Raw genomic sequence first — 17,974 nt, 5'->3', positions numbered from 1 at the left:
TCCCGGCAATGGTGCATGCCCTGCTTGTAACTGGAGAAGTTGCCCGCTTAAATCATCAGTGCGTTTTTTGGCTACTATCAGCTCTCTCCTCAGGGTGTTGGTCTCCTGCCTGGCTGCATGTACTTTGGAACGTAGCTGTCCCAACATGTGGGCTAACTGGTCGGTTTCTGACGTTTCCATGACGCCCAGGTGGATTTTGATGTGAGGCTTTGTGTTCTGTAACGCTCACCTGGTATCCACAGGGACGTCACTCAGCCTGTTCTGACCTCTTACGACCTCAAACCCTTCCCTGGAGTCTACTCTACTGGAGACTGGGCCTGAAACACAGGATTGGTAGAGTTTAACTCCCTATTGTCTCTGTGTGCTTGAACCCCTTCTTCCCCAGGGTCCAACCTTTCCCTTTGATCCACAGCTCACCTTGTTTTCTTGGAAAGTGTGCTCTCTGTCCTGCTTTCAGCGCAGGGGCACGTTGATTGATGCGGGCTCGTTGCTGCCTAGTTACTTCACTGGCAAGAGTCCGACAGGTAAGTATAATGAGTCTTTTAAACAGTTCTCTAACTTTGTTCCTTTCCTTCCTTAGATGATGGCCGGCGTCCGGGGATGGCGACGTGCTGCTGAGACGAGTAGCGCTGAAGGTGAGTGAGAGCACGATGCGCGATGCAACCCTTTGGTATTTGTATTGAACTGAGTTATTTTTCTGTGTCTTTTAGGTGCCGTGACGTTTTCAGCGTGGATGCCGGTTATGAACAAGAAATGCGGTGAGTAAGCGCGGTATGCAGTGCCTCGAGATGTTTCCTCACTAACCTGGAGTGTCTTTTCCCTCTTGAAGATGGATGAGAAGTTCCGGAGACAGAGTTCCCCCAGAGCGGTTGGGATTCAGGTAAGCGTTTGAAACTCGTACAGTCTTTAAAAATAAGCGAAGATTTGCTGAATGCTTACTACTGCCTTTTTTCTGTTCTTTTCCCTTTTCCTTAGGAAGCGGCGTGCCGGGATGGGAATGACACCGCCGAAGATGCCTGCAGAAATGAAGAAGCAATGAATGATGGGCAGAAGCGCTGCAAGGTAAGGCTGTACCTAACAGTGTTCTTGTTCTTGCAGGAGCTGAGCGCAGAAGAAAGATGCAGGCCTACTGGAGACCGATCCGAACACGGTGAGTGTCACACTACAGGTGCAGAAAACACAAAGCATGTTTCTCAGCCTGGGCATGGCATAAATAGTCTCTGGGTATCCCAGGTGTCTCTGGGTTGAACCACACCCAAAAGACTAGACTGCACATGCAGTTCTGGGAACCGAAATATGTGGGGGCATCCATCTCGCCCGCATCAATGCACTACAAGTCCAATCCCCAATGTTATACTATGGGAGTGAGTGAGTCTGGTGCCACAAGCGACAAGTCTGACTCCAAGTAGGTCTTTGGAGGGATGGAGAGGCCCCTGAGGGCCATTTGGTGATTGTGGCCTGGCTCCAGCCTGACATCTTGGAGGGCTGGGGACATGAGGGGCGGGAATCATGACAAAACATTAACAGAACTCAAAGATCGAAAGGCTTGGCTGCGAGTCCAAAACACAGACCACCATTTTAGAATGTGGAACACAAGTGAAAATCAAAATGGTGGACGAATCTTAAAATGGCAGCAAAGTTAAACCCAATGCGGTTTTCTGTGTAAAGCGATTGGGCTTAGGCCAATATAAATACTAAGGAGGCGTTATATAATTACTGTTTAACAGGACAACCCACAGATTTGGGCATGGTCACAGCCCAAATACGGGGAACCCCATACATTTCTGAAAAGAAGACACATGGCCTAGAATGTATTACCCACAAGGGCCGGCAAACTCCAAAAATTCAATACAAAAATGACAATTTTCAGACATTTGACACCAGGAAACCACCAAAACACGCCATCAACATCAAATTTACTACTGTCCCACATTCCCACAGGTGTCGCTACAAAAACAGTACTTCACATCTGTGGGCACACTTACCTGGGCACAAAATGAAAAGACTAAACCACTGGCACCTTCAAAACGCATTGTTTAAGAATGGATTTTGTAGTCTGGACAACCCCCATATTTGGGTCTGGGGTGTCGCAGCCACCAAAGAAAATGGGAAACCCCATACATTTTTGACAAGAAGACATGGGGGGAATCCAAAGGGGTCTGACTTTCACCAATCGCCCTAGAATCTAATACCAGCAAGGCTTGGCAAACTCCAAAATGGGCCGAAAATGACACCACTTCCAACCATTTGCCACCAGGAAACCACTGAAACACACCAACAATATCACATGTCATACCTTCCCACATTTCCGCACGTGTCCTGATGAAAATGGTACCTCACATGTGTCAGTGCACTTACCTGGATGCAAAGGGAAAAGGCTAAACCACTGATACACCAAAGGGCCTAGGAAGAGGATATTCTTATGGTCGGGGTGATGTCCCTGGCCTTGTGCGGCCCTCTCCTATGTGTGTCAACCATACCCAATGCCAGCCTGGAGCACTTGTAAAGGACATGGACCCTGTCGGGGCTCCCTGGAACCGCTGCTGGGCTTGGGGATGGTCGACCCACATACGAGACAGCCGCCCAAGGCCAGGGACATCATCCCCGGCTATCCTGGAGCACTGGCTGGCCTTCGCTACAGCTTCTCCCTCCTGGAAAGTACAGGGACCCTGCCAGGGCTCCCTGGAACCACCACTGTTCTTGGGGACAGTCAACCCACATCAGAGACAGCCGTCCAAGGCTAGAGTCATCACACCCAACCCTCCTGGAGCTCCGGCTGGGCTGCATTACAGCTTCTACCTCTGGGAAGGGATGATGACACCGCTGGGGCTCCCTGGGCATGATCTCCACACCACTCATTCCCGCTCATACCACTGACACTTCAGCCACAGTCCCGCCAACCACACTAAGATTACACTCCCAAATTATAATATAATTATAATAGTTATAATACAATAACAAAAGGACTGTAAATGAAACAAAAAGCATTCATTATATGTGGTCAAACAACCAAAAACAAATCTGCACTATCATGCTTGTATCCGACCCACCCCTTTCATATAGCCATCCCGGGTGGGTGATGTCCCTGGTCTTGGGCAGATGTTTCCCATGTGTGTCGACTGTCCGCAAGCCCAGGCTGGGGCTCTGGCTGGACTTTGTTGCAGGTTTTGCCTCTGGGGAGGAATGGGGACTCTGCCAGGGCTCCCCAGTACTGCTGCTGGGCTTAAGGGTGGTCAACGCACATGGGAGACGGGTGTTCAAGGCCAGGGACATAACCCCTGAACATTCTGGAGCTCTGGCTATGCTGCGTTACAGAAATAACCTCCAGGAAGGGATAGGGATCCTGCCGGGGCTCCATAGGACTGCCGCTGCACTTGGGGATGATCAACCCAAATGCGAGACAGGTGCCCAAGGACAGGGACATCACCCCTGACTATTTTGGAGGTCTGGCTGACCTGCGTTTCAGCTTCTCCCTCCAGTAGAGTACAGGGACCCTGCCAGCGCTCTCTGGTGTGGAAAAGTTGTAACACAGAGCAGTCAGAGCTCCAGGATAGTCCTGGGTGATGTCTCTGACCTTTGGCACCCATCTCCCATGTGGGACGACTATCCCCAAGTGCAGTGTCAATCCCAGGGAGCCCTGGCAGGGTCTCTATCCCTTCTCAGAGGGAAGTTTTGTAATGCAGCCCAGCCAGAGCTCCAAGATAGTGGGCAGCTATCTCCAATGTGGGTTGACTATCCCCAAGCCCAGAAGCAGCTGCAGGGAGCCTCGGGGCTCATAGCTCGGGGGGAGGTTTCCTTTGCAGGTCCTCTCTGGATCAGTCCTTGGGAGATACGACAGTTTTCGGATTAGTGGAGAACTGCAGCAGCAGAGTTCTCTTCCAGCTGGGCTTCAAAGAGCCGCTTCTTCTTGCTAAATTTTGACTTTGCTACTGGACAAATTGGTAAGGGGGGGTCCCCAGATATACACATCTGTCGCTCATTTACTCTGACTGAGCCATGCTTAGTAAGCCAATCACACAATAGGGCATTCATGCAGGCAGACACCCATAACAAAAGATGTGGATTGGGGCAAGTACCCAGCCTTTCAGCACACTACACTGCATTCTTGTCAGTTTCAGGCAGGGTGGTCTCATTCCTTGTGTCACACATACAGAAACCAGACTCCCATAACAGAGAATGTGAGTTTGCTTCAGACTCCATTCATACAGGTCCCCCCCCAAGGGTGCACCCAAAACACATAACACCTGGAAATGATCTGGTTAGTCTGACAGGAGGCAGCCCACGAGCCATATATGATTTTTCCACCCAACAGCCAGTCAGGGGGAATGGGAACAACAGGGGCATATATGGTGTTTCCACCCACCAGCCATTCAAGAGGAAGGGACAGGGTCAGGCCTTCCCAGGACTTTGGGAAACAAGGTAAAAAGCAATAGAAGATGTTAGGAAAGATTTCTTTTTACTGAACCTTCCCTTCCATCTTTATGGAACTCCCAAACTTCTTGCTTTTATTTTTGAATCTGACCTGTACTTTTTGCAGTACAGTGAAACATTAAGCTTCACTCCACTAGACTTTGCTCATATGTTATGGGGAAAATGATATGTCCTTCAGGCTGTCAGTACTGGGAAACCTTGTTTCCCTTAGTCATGTTACTGTGTTACTACTTTTGGTTACTTCTGTATCACTTGTGGTAACTGTTTAGAATTGTGGACAACAGCTTACTCTGCAGTACAATGGGGTGCATTTTTGTTTTTGCCCAAGACTAACAGATGTTTGGTTACTCTAGGTGTGCTAAAAGGATAGGCTGGTGGCAGTAGTGACCTTTCCCCACTTTTGGGGGATTTTTGCTTTAGATTTATTGCATTTACTGCATTTGGCTACTAACTGTAGCTACTGGTCAAACATGGCCGTACCACGAGACCTTTCACCTGTTCTTTTGCCATCTTGTCATTTAGCCTTCTTCCTGCCTGGGAAAGCAGGATCTTTTGGTGGGCTACTGGAGGGCTGTGTGTGTTTGCTGGCAGGATGTGAGCTGGGTCTTTCTGACCCCAATCCACAAACTAGTTTCAGTGTGTCTAAGTGGTATGCATGAACGTTCCTGCATTGGACCACTACTGGTGTGTGTGTGTGGGCTAGTCCTGCTATTGGCTATCTTACCTGGCTTTTAGGATAAGAAGAAGACCCCTGCACACATTCTTCAGAGATCCTGGAGAAACCTAAAGGAGTCAAGTATCCTATCCAGCTGTAAGACCTGCAAAGAAACCTGAGACCCAACTGAATGAGGCTTGACAGCCAACTTCTGCTGCTGTCCTCGAGGAGCCCTGTCTTGCTCGTGATCTTTAGTAGTCCTGTGAAGGAGCTAAAACCCTTGGAGTGGAGGAATTATCCATTCCCGATGTCTGCTTGGTGCCCTGTCAAAAGAAGCCTTCGGAAGTGCCTGGGACTGTCCTATGGCTGGCCAGCTTTGTTTTTTGGGCTACAGTGCTGCTGTCGTCACCATACTGAGTTTTGGCATGAAACCTGGGGGATCCTCAGCTGGCCATACAAGGCTAACCTCTGCAAAATGTTGGCATCCTAGCCTCGAGGTGCCCTGAGATAAAAGGAAAAGTCTGACCACATATGCTAAATACTTTTACGTTGCCCTGCTGCTGTGAACACCATCTGAAATAGCTTACCTGACCCGCGTCCGTTACTGAGATGGGTGCTGCATCAAGTTTTTCTGCATTCTTCATTCAAGAGTCCCTGCAACAGTAAAAGACACCAACTGAAGATCAGCTTGAATATGCAACCCCTGTGAATTGAGCATTGTGACTTTTGGCAGGAAAATCAATTCTGGACCCTCTTTCTTTGTCATGCCAAGTCTAGAACAGAATCAGAGTATGGGGTAAATTACAACGTTTTTAACTTACCCCTATGCTCCCTCTATAAGTCAATGGGATTTTAATAAAGCTTATTTATAACAATATTGGATTTTTCATTGCTTGTTTGTGCAAGACATCTGACTGTTGGCACTACTTTTGGGCATTAGTCTAACTTGAACCCTAACTGGTGTAAAGGTGTAACTTTACACCTGATTACTACTCTTCCCCGTAGACCACCAAAACAAATTAGAATACTACAAATTATCAGCAGAAGCTGCTACTGAACTATGCAGAATTAAAAAACAAGTGAAAATGATCCTAATAGATTAAGTAAGCATTGTTTCCAACCTCATGTTGACTTTAATTCATCTCAAAATGCAAGAAAACCCAAAAACAAACTATAAAGAACTGTATGGAGGAAAACATGTTACTGTTTTCGGAGACCTCCTACAGTTAACACCAGTGAAGGTTCAACCTATTTTCAAAACAGGACACAAACAATGCTGCAATAACCTCAGTAGCATTGGAAATGTAAATCTCTGGCAACATTGTCACTACAGAGAACTAATTCAAAACATGCACCAGTCTGCAGACCTCACATATGCTAACATTTTAAAACATTAGAACTGGTCTGATTACTAAAGATGCAAAATACATCTTAAATAGTAGACTAATCCATGAGCAATATGGACAAAACACATCTGCTTCTGATGTCATAGAACAATTAACTCGACAAAATATAAAATGCATGTCATTAATGCCAACCCTTGCAAGCTATAGTCAAATCAACGAGACAATATTGAAAAAATAAATGCAACCCATACTGCATATCAGCTCCAGAGACAAGCTAGAAGTGCATGGCATGACACTTCCTTTGTGTCAACAAGAAAAAGCACAACTAAATAGCTTCGAAAAATGTTTCTCCAACACAGCTGTATTGTAGAAAATATTGACTTTGTGTCTAAACTGCAGGGTAATTCTAAAATGTAACCTTGCTGTAGAACAAGGTTAGTCAATGGAGCAATCGGTACTGTTGTTGGCTTCCAAACATATCCACATGACAACATTTTTCAGTTTGTCAACATCCACTTTGACAAACTTACAGAAGTTAATAAAATTGGCCAGACAATAGCATGTTTCGCTCTTTCAAAGACATGTGCGTACACAGAGAGCAATTTTCTCTATCTCTAGGATATGCTGTCACTATTCACAAATCACAAGCTCTAACCACAGATCAAGCATTGATTGATGTTGGGACACAGTCTTTAAAGAAGGCATGAGTTACATAGAACGTTCATGTCTGCGTAAACTCAATGGTCTATTGTTAGTTTACTGTGATGCAAACAAAGTCAACACTGACATTCCTTGCATCCTGGAATACAACAGGCTACAGGCACTATACACCCCCCAACTAGATATGTACCCTGTACCTCAACAAAATAAACCTTTTAAAAGACATGTAATACAAACAGAAGCTATAGCAGTTCTTTAACAAGCAACTAAAAAACCACAACCAACTGATTCTGCATCAGACAATACAACCACAAACTGTCTAGTACAAACTCAACTGCACATCCATCAGAAAAGAAAGACACACATGTCTCTTCTTCAGAAAGATCTGCAGGCCCAAAAAATGTTCCACAACAGAACTCTTTGGTCCATTTAAATTCAGCAACACAACTGGAGTAAATTGTAATGCTAATGACTCTTTCAATGGCCACCAATTTTTAACAACATTTACTTAAACGGCTCAGACCAGTTGTGTTTGCAAATGCTCGTCCTTCATGGACATGCCACACATAATCCTGAGAACACTTACAGTGTCTCAGGTATAAGGCGAGAATTGGACTACTGGGCAGGAATGGTAAAATGTACTACACATACATAGAGAGATCCACAAGAATTCCAAATGTACTTACTACAAGTACTGGAAACCAAAACATCTCTATAAATGAAATCTTCCAGAATTCATGCGTATTTGTTTATTTATTTATTTTTACATTTGTATAGCACACTTAGCCCATGGGCATCAAGGTGCTGCTTGTTAAAAACCAGTTACACATAGCAGAATCAGAATATATACAACAGTGATACATTGACGTACATAAGAACGAGTTGCACCAGTGATCGATACAGGAGAATGGTGGTTAAAATTGGTTGCTCTTCTTTGCTTGTCACTCGGCCTCAGGGGGGGAACAGTAGGAGACAGGGTTTGGTGAACAATATTGTTTTTAATGCTTTCCTTAAGGTCCAGTAGGATTATTCGGCCCTGAGGGTGGGAGTGAGTAGGTTCCATTGCTTGGACGTAAATGTTGGAAAGCTGGATCCTCCAGCTTTTTGCCATTTGAATTTAGGTTGGGTGATGCAGTGGTGTAGGCTGCTCTAGTTGGTCTCGAAGAATTTACTTTGATGATTTTTTGAGATAAGTAAGGGGGGCAGTGGGCATGTTTTCTTGCTGCAGTGATGTGGTCAGCTCTATGGATGTTAAGCGCTGCTCTAAGAGCGTTTTTTTTGATGGCTTGCATTTTTTGAATGTTGGAGTCTGTGGTACATGGAAAAAGGGCATTGCAGTAGTCAAGTCTGGACCCTATTGTGGTGCGGGCTATAGTCATGCATTTGTCTGAGGAGAGGAAAGGTCTAGTGGCATTGAGTGGTTTGGTCATGTAGGCAGCACTGGAGGCTATGGCACTCACTTGTTGTGTTAGCAGTCTTGACGCATCCAGATATCCACTGAGTGTTTTCACTAGCAGGGAGACTGGGATTGTTATTTTGTCAATGTTCAATGGGGAGTTTTGAGGCTTCGTTTTTTGATTACTGAGGGGGGCCTATTATGAGAAGCTCAGTCTTCTCATCATTAAGGCTTAGACAGTGTGTGGCAATCCAGGATTGGATTATCAGATATACAGAGTTGAGAGAGGTAGAAACCTCTTTGTAGTTTCCAGAGAGTAGGATCTGCGTGTCATCAGCATAATTTGTATAGGATATGCCAATGGTGTCCAGGAGAGTGACTAGTGGTTTTGTGATTTTGTGGATATGTTATGTAAGGTGGGTGACACAGAGGGTCCTTGTGGGACCCAGCAGGAGATGGGTGCTGGTGGTGCAAATACCCTTATGGATCTGTTTTCTAAGAAGGAGGATATCCAGGCTGAGGCTTCTGGAGAAGTTGGCTGATGTTGTTAAGTGCTGATCTAGGATTGAGTGCACGTCTAGGTCAAATGCAGTTGGGAGGTCTAGGAGTAGTAGCAAGGTGGGCTTGCCTTCATCCCTTATTTCATCTATTTGGATTTTTAAGTCAATGAGGGCCGGTTCGGTTCCATTGCCTGGGTGAAAATTTTAAGTAGGAAAGGGACAGTTGTGGTTGGGCGGTAGTTCGTAGGGATTGTTGGGTTAGTGTGGGTTTGTTGATAAGTGGGAGGACCCAAGCTTCTTTGAGGCATGTAGGGACTAATCCAATTGAGAAGGACAAATGGATGAAGGCAGTAATGAGCAGAGTTAGGTGGTCTAAGCAGTCTTTATGAGACTTACAGGACAAATGTCCCCTTTGCAGCGGTACCGCTTGAGGCCCATGAGGATGGCTATGACTTCATTCGCAGAAACATTGGTGAAGTGGAACAGCAGAAGGTTATGGTGGATGTTGGTGGGTGAGGTCTGGTCAGTTGGAGGCCTTAGTAGCAGTTGGATCATGTCTTGTTTGTAGTCAATGATCTTTTGCAGTGTTTCAATTTTAGTAAGCATCTTTGGTTAGGCTGCTGGGCAGGGTGGTTGGTGTCTCTAGTTCTCTGAGAATTGTGAAGATCTCATGAGTGTTTAAATTTGCATTTGTGATATGGGTATTGTAGGTAGAAGATTTGGCAGCAATGATGTTTTGTATCGGTTGGCTGCTGTTGTGTACTGGAGCTTAATGGACTCAGTTCGTGATTTCTTCCAGTTAGCTTCAGCTAACCGCTTTTTGGTGCAAATTGTTTAGAGTTCCGGGATAAACCATGTGTTTTTGTGTGCCGAAGTTTTAAGTTTATGGGAATTTAGAGGCGCTATATGTTCATGGCTGCAGTTAGTGTTTCCGTGTAGAGGTTGGCAAGGGTTTTTGGGTCATTAGGTAAAGGAGGATAGGGTAGCAGTGAGTTTAGCAGGTGGGCTAGGCTTTCTGTTGTGAGGTTTTTGGAACTATGGGCTGAGGTAGCAGGCAGGAGTTGAGGGTAGGCAGTATTTGGGTGGCTGGCAAGATGCAAAATTGCACAATGTATTGGTCTGAACATAGCCAGGATATTTTAGAGAGGAGAGATACCTGTGAATTAGATCAGTGATCCAGTCAAGAGTCCTTCCTTTGTTGTGAGTGGGGCTGTTGATAAACTGATTTAAGCCAATGGCGCTAAGTGAGTTAGCCAGAGACAGGGCTGCTGGGTCATCCGGGTCATTCAAACCAGGATTGAGGTCTTCCTTAAGGATAGTTTTAGAAGACAGTGTGATGTGAGCATTCAGACAGTGAAGGAGGTTCTCTTCAAAGGTCTTGGATGGGCCTGGAGGTCGGTAGATGTTGTGAAAAGTGATAGAGATAGAGTCGGTCAGTTTTAATTTCATGGATAGTAAGCCCTGTTTGCAAGGGCTGTTCTGAGGCTGGACTGTGGCTGGACTGTGGCTGGACTGCTGCGTTTTTCCTTCCCGTGGATTCCAGGACGTTTTGTTCGCTGCTGCAAAATATAAAGAGCACAGTGACATTCATTCATCAAAGTGTCTTTATTGGTATTACCCAAATTGTTTGTTTACAATTGTTCGAATGAACAATTGACCGATTTTAAAGGTCACAATTTACCTTTTCACAATTGACCGTATTTTAGCACCATAAGTGCAGAGTTATTTGAATTTTTTGCTGCTCCCGGCTCATTCACTTTTTACAACGGACCTGGGTGGATTTGTGCATTATTTTGGCAAAGTCCTTCAGCCCCCGCCCCATTTTCCGACAATCCCCATAAATGAAGTGGTGCTTGCGCCTGTACGCGCACACCTGTAAGTAAGCCCTGTTTGCAACGGCTGTTCAGAGCTGGGCAGGACTGGCAGGTGATTTTAGGTCATTATGATCTGTGTATTTGTTGATTGCTGGTGAATTATATCAATCATTGTAATTGTGTAAAAGCAAGTGTTGCAGTGCATGCAAAAAATTATGACTGTCAATCTGTATACTTTAAAAACAAGCATGCCTTCTAAACTTGAAACACTGAAACTAATTGAGCGTTTAAAATGGATCCACTGTAAAAATAAACACTACATATCAGTTAAAGGACACTATCCCAAAGAGTAAAGAAAGGGTGTATTCAGCTTCTGCTGACATACGCATGTTCTATTCTAAAAATGACACAGGTGAGAGTAAAGCAGTGGCTGAATTCCCTGCTGGTGTGGTGAATTCTGTGGCTGACTCCCCTTTAATAGATGTGAGTGATCATAAGCTGGCATGTATCACCGCCTTAACAGAAGGAGCTACGCGTTTGACTCCATCAATTGAAATAGAACAATATGGGACTCCTGTGTAGGTCCCACCAGAAATGCCAGCACATTTATAATCATCCTCCTTGGGTTCTAAATCATACCAAGTGACTAACTTGGCGAATGGTAATATGCTTGTACATAGTCGTCGGCAACAGGACATTTTTACCTTTAGTAATTTACCAAATGTGGAGACAATTCAGGCTGAAGCTCGACTCAATCTACCAAATAACCCTGGTTTAATTATGGAAATTAGAGAACTCCCTGAAAGCCAGCATAGTCAGCAGGGTGATTGTCAATATAACACAGCAGACAGTGGGTGTGTGAATGAAACTCTGTGGCCCATTCCTTTGTCACAATCTCCAATTTGTTTGCTACTGCCTTTGCAAACTAATCTCCTTTATCCATTGTTTTTTCTGATCATACACAAAATAAAACAATGGAGGGTGACAAAGCTTTGCTGCATCTTTCCACTACTAATGCATTATTAAAAACAGCATTGCCTTCTATGAATCTTGCACTTTCTTATATGAGCAAACTCTATAACACTCTTCAACAGAAACAGCTCTCGCAATCGTTATTGTTAGATCAAATTCTTAGGCATCAACTAGAAACTAAACAACTACTATTAGATACAAATTGTTGACATTGCAAGAAAGAGTGTTTGACTCCAGAAATATTTTTAATAGAGTAGTCTGGGCAACTTAGCACAAATGCTGTAATCGAAATTACAACTGGTTTGAAGGAGAAAATATCTAACTCCGCAAGTGATGTGGTTGTAAAAAAGCCACTGGTCGATGATTCTGTCCAAATATTTGAGACTGTAGATGAAGCTACACGTGGCGTAGAAACAATCACATCACCTGTTCGGTGTAAGATAAAACCGATAACAGAATTTTATATATTCTCTAATGTGTCTAAAAAGCAAGTTTGCAAACAAAAGACAACCATACAATTGAACAAGACCAAGAATATAAAAAAACTTTGCCCACTGCTACGTCTGCTAGAACAAAGCAATTTGTAAAAAATCTCACAAAACCAAGTAAACAAAAACAAATTGCAAGTGATGCAATAACTAATAAGTACAAACAACTAGAAAAACAGAATCAAATGGGGAAAGTTTCTGTACAGTTAACAAGAAGTCAATCTATGGTGCATGACCCATAAGATGAATTAGTAATAGTCCTTGAATTACAAAACGTAAAACAATCGCAACAGAAAATACAAATATAATCGCATACTCAGAAGCCTGTATTGGGATTAATTCCTCCTAGCCAATCCTCTGATGCAGTAATACAAATATTTGAAACAAGATTAGCTGACATGGAGAAAGTTATACGACGTTCCCTTATTGTAGGATCCACAGTGTCAATTCTGAAATTGCAAGTCGCATCCACCAATGAGATTCCTAAAAATCAAAAAAGTCAGCAATCTTACATTGACACCTCTAATAAAATGGTTCAATGTATTATGTCCTCCTTGCAGCCACATTAGCACACCGTAATTACAAGTTGTCGATCTGACAAATCAGAAAAATATGACCTAAATCGGTCGTCTATTCTGAACATTTTTGTAGAGATACCAGCCTTAGAAGGCTTGTCATCTATTGATATAGATCAAGTTGAATTTTTGCATGACACTGATTTAACCTACATAAGGTTATGGATTCAATCAGGTGCCATTTTGAACTTGATCTGGCAATCCCATTCCTTGATCTTTGATATAGGTTTCACGCTTGAATATGAGTCATATGAGCAATATAGCACAGTCAAAATGTTGAAAAAAACAGCTGATATAAATTTAAGTTCTGATGTTGGTGCAAAAGCTGGGCAAAATAGAGTGTATTCTGACATAGTCATGCATTCATTGCGAAATAACAACACCCACACCTATTTGCGAAATCAGCAATGATGTGCGATGGACACCTGACCTATACACACAACTTTGAAATTGATCTCGTGGAATACCCATGGCCACTCGCATTTATTTAATCAAAATGATAACAAGCTTAGTGATTAAGATATCATATTATTACCGGAAACCTGGCTGACGCAATGCCCAGTTTGGTAGGACCATACGACCATACTATCCTCATCAATCCGGCCATTGTGAAATCTAGAGATAGACCCTTTGCAGGTCTTTGGTGGCCACGAAGAACTCCACAGGGTTAGTTTTAAAGGCTTGGACCATGACAAATTGCTATGTTCAACTGGTAAAGATTCGATTTCAATGCCAGTGTATTGCAGTCATCAATCTTTATTGGAATCATTTGAGCATGACTGATGAAAAATTCTTTACTGATATGAACAAAATGCTTGATCTCATTTCTATAGATAAAGATGTTACAGCCACTATTATAGCAGGAGATCTAAACCTACACAGTTTACATAACTCCAAACAATCTCATTCAGTTAGGGCACAGAGATGGATTAATCTGCTGTATAATCGTCAAATGGTGATGCTTAATGGCAGCATTGAAGGTGACTTTCCTGCCAATTCTACCTGGTATTGTGACCAACAAGTATCCATTATCGATTATATTTACATGGACTCCATTTTATTTAGGCATGTAAGTAGCTTTTTGGTTCATAACCAAAGTGTGAGTGATCATGAACAATTGTTGGTTACATGGTCTTGGCTCTCTGGGGAAGTTGCAAACAAGCAGTCTCGTTACAATGGGGCTGTTATGGTCAGTAATGTTCGTAATTGGCTTAATTGTAATCCGAAAAATTACAAGTATTGCTCATTTCCCTACAAGTCCATAGTGAAAATGTAACATCTTCTTGTCCTTATCAGAAGGATTACACTTCAAGCTTGTACTTATTACATGAGACATTCAGCTCAGCCAATAAGACAAAAATCTCACAAAACCAAGTAAACAAAAACAAATTGCAAGTGATGCAATAACTAATAAGTACAAACAACTAGAAAAACAGAATAAAATGGGGAAAGTTTCTGTACAGTTAACAAGAAGTCAATCTATGGTGCATGACCCATAAGATGAATTAGTAATAGTCCTTGAATTACAAAACGTAAAACAATCGCAACAGAAAATACAAATATAATCGCATACTCAGAAGCCTGTATTGGGATTAATTCCTCCTAGCCAATCCTCTGATGCAGTAATACAAATATTTGAAACAAGATTAGCTGACATGGAGAAAGTTATACGACGTTCCCTTATTGTAGGATCCACAGTGTCAATTCTGAAATTGCAAGTCGCATCCACCAATGAGATTCCTAAAAATCAAAAAAGTCAGCAATCTTACATTGACACCTCTAATAAAATGGTTCAATGTATTATGTCCTCCTTGCAGCCACATTAGCACACCGTAATTACAAGTTGTCGATCTGACAAATCAGAAAAATATGACCTAAATCGGTCGTCTATTCTGAACATTTTTGTAGAGATACCAGCCTTAGAAGGCTTGTCATCTATTGATATAGATCAAGTTGAATTTTTGCATGACACTGATTTAACCTACATAAGGTTATGGATTCAATCAGGTACCATTTTGAACTTGATCTGGCAATCCCATTCCTTGATCTTTGATATAGGTTTCACGATTGAATATGAGTCATATGAGCAATATAGCACAGTCAAAATGTTGAAAAAAACAGCTGATATAAATTTAAGTTCTGATGTTGGTGCAAAAGCTGGGCAAAATAGAGTGTATTCTGACATAGTCATGCATTCATTGCGAAATAACAACACCCACACCTATTTGCGAAATCAGCAATGATGTGCGATGGACACCTGACCTATACACACAACTTTGAAATTGATCTCGTGGAATACCCATGGCCACTCGCATTTATTTAATCAAAATGATAACAAGCTTAGTGATTAAGATATCATATTATTACCGGAAACCTGGCTGACGCAATGCCCAGTTTGGTACGACCATACGACCATACTATCCTCATCAATCCGGCCATTGTGAAATCTAGAGATAGACCCTTTGCAGGTCTTTGGTGGCCACGAAGAACTCCACAGGGTTAGTTTTAAAGGCTTGGACCATGACAAATTGCTATGTTCAACTGGTAAAGATTCGATTTCAATGCCAGTGTATTGCAGTCATCAATCTTTATTGGAATCATTTGAGCATGACTGATGAAAACTTCTTTACTGATATGAACAAAATGCTTGATCTCATTTCTATAGATAAAGATGTTACAGCCACTATTATAGCAGGAGATCTAAACCTACACAGTTTACATAACTCCAAACAATCTCATTCAGTTAGGGCACAGAGATGGATTAATCTGCTGTATAATCGTCAAATGGTGATGCTTAATGGCAACATTGAAGGTGACTTTCCTGCCAATTCTACCTGGTATTGTGACCAACAAGTATCCATTATCGATTATATTTACATGGACTCCATTTTATTTAGGCATGTAAGTAGCTTTTTGGTTCATAACCAAAGTGTGAGTGATCATGAACAATTGTTGGTTACATGGTCTTGGCTCTCTGGGGAAGTTGCAAACAAGCAGTCTCGTTACAATGGAGCTGTTATGGTCAGTAATGTTCGTAATTGGCTTAATTGTAATCCGAAAAATTACAAGTATTGCTCATTTCCCTACAAGTCCATAGTGAAAATGTAACATCTTCTTGTCCTTATCAGAAGGATTACACTTCAAGCTTGTACTTATTACATGAGACATTCAGCTCAGCCAATAAGACAAAAATCTCACAAAACCAAGTAAACAAAAACAAATTGCAAGTGATGCAATAACTAATAAGTACAAACAACTAGAAAAACAGAATAAAATGGGGAAAGTTTCTGTACAGTTAACAAGAAGTCAATCTATGGTGCATGACCCATAAGATGAATTAGTAATAGTCCTTGAATTACAAAACGTAAAACAATCGCAACAGAAAATACAAATATAATCGCATACTCAGAAGCCTGTATTGGGATTAATTCCTCCTAGCCAATCCTCTGATGCAGTAATACAAATATTTGAAACAAGATTAGCTGACATGGAGAAAGTTATACGACGTTCCCTTATTGTAGGATCCACAGTGTCAATTCTGAAATTGCAAGTCGCATCCACCAATGAGATTCCTAAAAATCAAAAAAGTCAGCAATCTTACATTGACACCTCTAATAAAATGGTTCAATGTATTATGTCCTCCTTGCAGCCACATTAGCACACCGTAATTACAAGTTGTCGATCTGACAAATCAGAAAAATATGACCTAAATCGGTCGTCTATTCTGAACATTTTTGTAGAGATACCATCCTTAGAAGGCTTGTCATCTATTGATATAGATCAAGTTGAATTTTTGCATGACACTGATTTAACCTACATAAGGTTATGGATTCAATCAGGTGCCATTTTGAACTTGATCTGGCAATCCCATTCCTTGATCTTTGATATAGGTTTCACGCTTGAATATGAGTCATATGAGCAATATAGCACAGTCAAAATGTTGAAAAAAACAGCTGATATAAATTTAAGTTCTGATGTTGGTGCAAAAGCTGGGCAAAATAGAGTGTATTCTGACATAGTCATGCATTCATTGCGAAATAACAACACCCACACCTATTTGCGAAATCAGCAATGATGTGCGATGGACACCTGACCTATACACACAACTTTGAAATTGATCTCGTGGAATACCCATGGCCACTCGCATTTATTTAATCAAAATGATAACAAGCTTAGTGATTAAGATATCATATTATTACCGGAAACCTGGCTGACGCAATGCCCAGTTTGGTACGACCATACGACCATACTATCCTCATCAATCCGGCCATTGTGAAATCTAGAGATAGACCCTTTGCAGGTCTTTGGTGGCCACGAAGAACTCCACAGGGTTAGTTTTAAAGGCTTGGACCATGACAAATTGCTATGTTCAACTGGTAAAGATTCGATTTCAATGCCAGTGTATTGCAGTCATCAATCTTTATTGGAATCATTTGAGCATGACTGATGAAAACTTCTTTACTGATATGAACAAAATGCTTGATCTCATTTCTATAGATAAAGATGTTACAGCCACTATTATAGCAGGAGATCTAAACCTACACAGTTTACATAACTCCAAACAATCTCATTCAGTTAGGGCACAGAGATGGATTAATCTGCTGTATAATCGTCAAATGGTGATGCTTAATGGCAACATTGAAGGTGACTTACCTGCCAATTCTACCTGGTATTGTGACCAACAAGTATCCATTATCGATTATATTTACATGGACTCCATTTTATTTAGGCATGTAAGTAGCTTTTTGGTTCATAACCAAAGTGTGAGTGATCATGAACAATTGTTGGTTACATGGTCTTGGCTCTCTGGGGAAGTTGCAAACAAGCAGTCTCGTTACAATGGAGCTGTTATGGTCAGTAATGTTCGTAATTGGCTTAATTGTAATCCGAAAAATTACAAGTATTGCTCATTTCCCTACAAGTCCATAGTGAAAATGTAACATCTTCTTGTCCTTATCAGAAGGATTACACTTCAAGCTTGTACTTATTACATGAGACATTCAGCTCAGCCAATAAGACAAAAATCTCACAAAACCAAGTAAACAAAAACAAATTGCAAGTGATGCAATAACTAATAAGTACAAACAACTAGAAAAACAGAATAAAATGGGGAAAGTTTCTGTACAGTTAACAAGAA

This window comes from Ambystoma mexicanum, chromosome 5p, assembly GCF_040938575.1.
Source record: "Ambystoma mexicanum isolate Mex_15411 chromosome 5p, UKY_AmexF1_1, whole genome shotgun sequence".
NCBI lineage: Eukaryota > Metazoa > Chordata > Amphibia > Caudata > Ambystomatidae > Ambystoma > Ambystoma mexicanum.
Note: the sequence above shows the minus strand (reverse complement) of the source record.